The sequence below is a fragment of the Aethalodelphis obliquidens genome, unplaced genomic scaffold (genome assembly GCF_003676395.1).
Source record: "Aethalodelphis obliquidens isolate GAN/ISIS:26980383/991018 unplaced genomic scaffold, ASM367639v1 scaffold15, whole genome shotgun sequence".
NCBI classification, from domain to species: domain Eukaryota; kingdom Metazoa; phylum Chordata; class Mammalia; order Artiodactyla; family Delphinidae; genus Aethalodelphis; species Aethalodelphis obliquidens.
Window position 1 is genome coordinate 22,640,089 of NW_020837959.1, and position 6,310 is coordinate 22,646,398.

The following is a 6,310-nucleotide window of genomic DNA, read 5'->3' on the forward strand; positions in this document are numbered from 1 at the left end:
CCGGACGCGCAGGCTCAGCGGCCATGGCTCACGGGCCCAGCCGCTCCACGGCATGTGGGATCTTCCCGGACCGGGGCACGAACCTGTGTTCCCTGCATCGGCAGGTGGACTCTCAACCACTGTGCCACCAGGGAAGCCCTATTTTCTGTTTTTTTAGTTTGCAAATATAAATAGATTAGATATTTCAATGATCTTGAAATCTATCACCATGTTGAAGAAACTGAAATCACATTATAAAATCAATCACAGGAAAAGAAAAAATTGAAATACCTTATTTTGTAATGCATGCGTACATTGCCATAGTCTGAATGTTTGTGTCACTCCAAAATTCATGTGTTGAAGCCTAGTCCTATTTGGAGATGGGACTTTGGGAGGTGATTAGATCACAAAGGTGGAATTCTCATGACTGGGATTAGTGCCTTTTTTTTTTTTTTTTTTTTTTTTTTTTTGTGGTACGCGGGCCTCTCACTGTTGTGGCCTCTCCCGTTGCAGAGCACAGGCTCTGGATGCGCAGGCCCAGCGGCCATGGCTCACGGGCCCAGCCGCTCCGTGGCATGTGGGATCTTCCTGGACTGGGGCATGAACCCGTGTCCCCTGCATCGGTAGGCGGACTCTCAACCACTGCGCCACCAGGGAAGCCCTAGTGCCCTTTTAAGAGAGACCCCCAGATAGTTCCCTCTTGGCCTTCTGTCCTGTAAGAACACAGAGAGAAAGACTACAGGCTATGAACCATGAAGCAGGCCCTTGTGAGATACTGAAACTGCCAACCTCCAGAACTGCTAAAAATAAATTTCTGTTGTTTATAAACCAGCCTATGGTGTTCAGTTATAGCAGCCCAAACAGACTAAGACATACGTGGACATATAAATGTGTGTTTTTAAATATCAGATTTTCTTGCACAATGTTCTGTTGGGGAAATGGGTCAAGGTGGTGACATTTGCTTTATATAAAAATGTTTTCCGGGGCTTCCCTGGTGGTGCAGTGGTTGAGAGTCCGCCTGACGATGCAGGGGACACGGGTTCGTGCCCCGGTCCGGGAGGATCCCACATGCCGTGGAGCAGCTGGGCCCATGAGCCATGGCCGCTGAGCCTGCGCATCTGGAGCCTGTGCTCCGCAACAGGAGAGGCCACAACAGTGAGAGGCCCGCGTACCGCAAAAAAAAAAAAAAAAAAAAAAAGTTTTCCGAATTATTTTATGTTCATTCAATATTACTCTCTGACTTGCTATATGCTAAACTCTGAATAGGAGAGTGTTCTGATTCCACCTACATGGCCAACTGAGCAGGTAAAGATCACTTCTTTTGTCAGTAATGTATAAGGTATCTGGATATAACAAAACAAAAACTGTTTTATAGAGAGCAGGTTCATAAAAGGAAAGGGAAATCTACAGGTCCCAGAAATAACCTTGGAATTAAAAGCACAGGCATAGCCAGAATTTTGAGATGTTGCCAAAATAATCCAGAGGTCTGGGAACTGGTTCGAGGTCCTAGAGGCTTGAAAAAGAAGTTTGGAAGCCTACTTGGGATGAAAGATATGACCTCAGACCCAGATGAGTTTAAGAAGAGGAAAGCTGCAAGCCTTGAAAACCTTCCCATTCAAAACAAGGTGTCCGTGGCCTAAGAAAATCCTACCCAGTGACTAGGAGAAGCTGTAAGGAAGTTTGCCATGACCTAGAGCTCTTATTGCAGGGGAAAGGGCCTGAGTAATACGTAAATTTAAACTCAAAATCCATTCACATTTAAAAATTTTTTTTTACACGTCCTGCATGGAATAGTAAACAAAAGTAAAAATTTTACCATCTTAAAATCAAATTCCCAAGAAGCAAACTCTGAAATCAGGTTATGTGGGGAGAAGGTATACTGAGGCATAATTTCAGGAGCACGTGTGTCAGAGTGAGGAGAGGCAGAGAGAGACTTGGGACTGTGATGCTGTAACAATAAAGGCCACTACTGATCAGGAGACCTGAGTCCAGGATGGCCCTTCAGAGTTGCCCTAAGTGGTGAGCTGGGCCTTTGTGTCCTTACATTGACATGAGAAGGGCAGAGCCTTGGGTCAGGCAGATACTTACAGCAGAGGGAAATTTGTGTGGAGGAACTAGGCTGTGAGCTGTGAGAAGGTAATTCTCTTGGCTGCTGGAAGAATGCATGTCTCCATCCTGAAAGTAATGTGGCGGCATTTGTACGGTACCCCATGGCATCCACCGCCATCCATCCTTATGCTGCTCTGATCTACCTGCTTTATATAAAAGGTTAATCCCATCTGGAAACTTGCAGAATGTTGTTTGTTCTTTTCCTGGAGAAACGTTCAAGGGGAAGGTTAGTGGAACGAACTACAGCCCCTACAGCCCCTTACACTGTAGCTCGTGTCTGGGCCACGAAAGATATTTGTCACCTCCCTCCCCTATTACCCTTCTAGATTGCTCTCACTTTAAAGAGCTCCTCTGAATGTCTTGGTGGCTAAAGCATTAGGGTGACCCAAACACTCATCACTAAATCGCTTCATGCTATGTAATTCTCAATCTGTGACTGCTGTACCTGTCACTTAGCATCAAAAATCACAGAGAAATACCAGGAGATGCCAAATGCATTCTTCACTGCTACTTTTCCCAGCTTTATCTCCTCCTGATTATCGTGGTCAATTGTTCATACCAGAATGTGACTTCTTTCCTTACATGATTGTCTCATGGCACAAGGAGCCAAAGTAGGCAAAAGGCAGGGCTTAAAGTTTAGTGGTTCTTTTGCTATTTCCCGGTAGAAGAATTTTCCTTCTTGGAACCAAGATATCTAGATGTTCATATCTTAGATTTTTGGGGATAGAAAGCACAAATTCCCAAATGAGTCACCAGAAATGATGGTAAGAAAAGTCTCTCCAAGTTGAACCTTACGTGCTCAGACTTACATATTCTACCTCTTGAGGACACAACACTGTAAAATGATTGTTGGTTTAGACTGTACACTACATTCTGGAGAATGGTGCTCCATTCTCCCAGCCACCGTCTCCAAGCAGATATTTCAATTATTGTCTTCAGTGGCCTTTTTATTTGCATTCTGTGGAGTGTGGTAAATTTTAGGGCCAGTGGTTCCCATGATGAAGTACCCACATGTTGATATAGATTTACACTGAGTGAGAGGCAATGGTGCGATAAAGGTGACAACAGGGGGGTTTGGGCCACCTGCTCCTGCAGCCTAATCTCGTCCTCTTGTACTAGATATACCTATAACTGGGTATATTAATTTTTATGGTTATTACTGCTGAGCCTGTGCAATCTAACGACTTGAGTTATCTGAGAGACCTCAGCTCATGATGTGTGGTTCTAGACATGTAGTCATGTGATATCTGATAGCCAACTATGATTCCTGTACCAGAACCTTGTAGCATTCTGGCAGATATTTTTTTAAAGTAGTGTATAATTCTTTGTTATAGATGATAGGAATTTCTTCCAGTATCGTAGGGGTCTGTGTTGTTCTTTTATTGGGGATTTCCCTAAACTCTACCAAAGGGTCACACCCTTTGTCACCACAGATGCCCTGACTATTATAGAGTTTCCTAGGTCACATGACCCAAGCAGTAGGGCTGATTACACCATGGCGTAGATGTGTTGCAGGGCCCTTTCCTGCTCAGAGCTCAAATCAGAAGGTAAATTTTCCATGTCACATGGTAAAAGGGACAAAACAGTATTCCAAGTGTGGAGTATCCTGACTCCAGAACCTAAAGATTCCTGCTAGGAATTGTGCTCCCTTTTTAGTAGTGGGAGATATGAGAGACTTAAAACATAAGTTGTCCTTTATTTTGGAGGGGAAATCTGGGCATGCCCCAGACCACAGGACTCTCCAAAACCTCACCAATGTGGAAGGCCCTTGAATTCTCAGAGTGTTCATCTCACATCTTCTACAGTGCTTGCACATTACAAGTCCACTAATATACCCACCCTTTCTTACGCCTCTCTTTTGAATAATATTATTGAAGTTGTAAACAAATGGGAATTTCTGTAGAATGTTTAGGAGCTCCAGGTCCCTTGAAATTATAGTATGACTGACAGAGAAAGAGGGAGTTAACGTAGCTCTGGGAATAATCTGTGAATATAAACTACTTTGAACTTCCCTCATGATAGAGATGGAAAAGAACACCTTTACCTGGTAATTGCTACATATACATTCCTGAGACCTTATTAATCGCTCTAATAAAGATATTATATCTAGCACAGCAGCTATAGTTCGGGCTACTCTATGCTTTTGCAGAGTTTGCAATAATACAGTATAATCCTCCAGAATCCATCTGATTTAGAAGTGCCAGATAAATTCTTTTATAAATGATGAGTTAAATGGGTATGTAATGAGGTTCATTACCTCTGCATTGTTTAGATATTCAAAAGTGTCATTAATTTTTGCCTTCAGATGAGGTTTTTTGGAAAATTTTATTTACTCTCTTAGCTGGGCAGATTCAGATGTTTCTGCTTGACCTCTCCTGTATTATAGCTATTACCCACAGGCTGAGGAACACATGTGGCAGTTCTGGCAATAACTGGGAATATCCATTCCAATTATACATACTGCTGAAATAACCATCAAATGGGTTCATGGACTCAGTAGAAATGTAGGTACTTAGATAGATTCAATTTATCATCTGTTCTAATATGCATCCACTCTAAGAGGAGTGCCATGGTGACGCTGAGTCCACAGGTTATCAGTGTCAACCTGGTCTCTGTTTCCCAGCAGTTCCTGCAATATCTATGTATTCCCACTTCTCTAGTGTATTTTTTATTCAAGTGAATGGACATAGGTCTCCTTGTGGGAGGATTGGATGCACTGGTTGTATTACAGTTTCCTTTCTCTTGCAAACTTGGTCTTTCCATCAGTCAGTGCTATATCAGGTTTGAAGACTGGCTCAAGTCCAAAATCTGAGAAAGGATAATTGTTTTTTTTATTGTACCAGCTGCCCTCTACCTCCACACCATCCATAATTTATTATTTTGATTATATAGATTGAGAAATAGCATTTTTGGCTGTCTCCGTGACATTTTGATTTTAGTAACCATCTTTATATCTCTTCACACATCTGTCTCCACTGGCTGCCACTCTGACCTTGCTGTTCTTATTGATTATGCTTCACCACCAGAACCTAATATGTTCAGATTCTATCACCCTCTCTTGCTATCAGGGAGTCAGTGTCTGTAGCATTATCGTCCCTTTTAAGCCACAGAACACAGAAGACATTAACTATTTATCTTCTCAGAATCACTGGTGCCCTTCTCAACAGGATATTCTTTTTTTTTTTTCATATTTGTATTTACCTTTATTCTCTAGGAGCAAACTATTATTTTTTAAAATTTTTATTGGAGTACAGTTGATTTACAATGTTGTATTAGTTTCAGGTGTACAGCAAAGTGAATCAACAGGATATTCTTTATTGTTTTCATAAACAATATTTTCTAGTTCCTCCTAGAGAATATAGTTAGCTAGTAGCTTCTTTGAACTTCATAGTCTATCCACCCTAGCTTGTCAGTTCTCTGAGCTATTTTATCCTGACCTCCACCATTTTCCATGGTAACTCTTGCATTTTTACTTCATTTGGGGAAAGCCATTGATTTTTCCAAGCATCTAGGAGTCAAATTAGCCACTATTAGCACTATCTCCTTGGCGGATGCAGGGTGTTAAATCCTGTATTAAAAGAGAGCAATTCCATATCAATGAATCATATTCCAGCTCTCAAGATCTTATCCATTTATATTCTCCTAGTACACATTGGCTGGGTCCTACAGCTCCTTCAGTTTATAGTGCCTTTTCTTATTTAATAGGCCCAGCAGTTCCTGGCTCTGTTACGTTTTGATTTGACCTTAGTTATGGGGCTGGTGGCCAGCACTGAAGGTGGCTGTAAATCCAAAGAAGAGTGCCACCTGACTTGCAAGACAGAAAGAAGCTTCTGAATTGTCTTTAAGCAAGAGGGGAGTGCTAATCTTATTAGGGACAAACAAATGGGCTATTTCTGCTGCCCAGAGAGTTTAGAAAATCTGAGTTTTCAAGTTCTTGAGCATATCAACCCTTATACAGATTAGAAAGTTTGAGTCACCTAGAATCCATGTACATGGTCTGCATTTCATATAATTCTATTTTAATGATTTCAAAGAAGTAATTTAATTCCTATTCAAAAACAAATTTAAAATTGTGAATGAAATTTATCGATTACATGTATATCCATTTATAACCATTTAAAATTTGTTGCCTGCTAAATAAATGCACTTATTGCATGTAAGCATGTTTTAATCTAGCTTCACTTATTTGTTTAATTATGCATACATAAAGTTTTATTTTGCT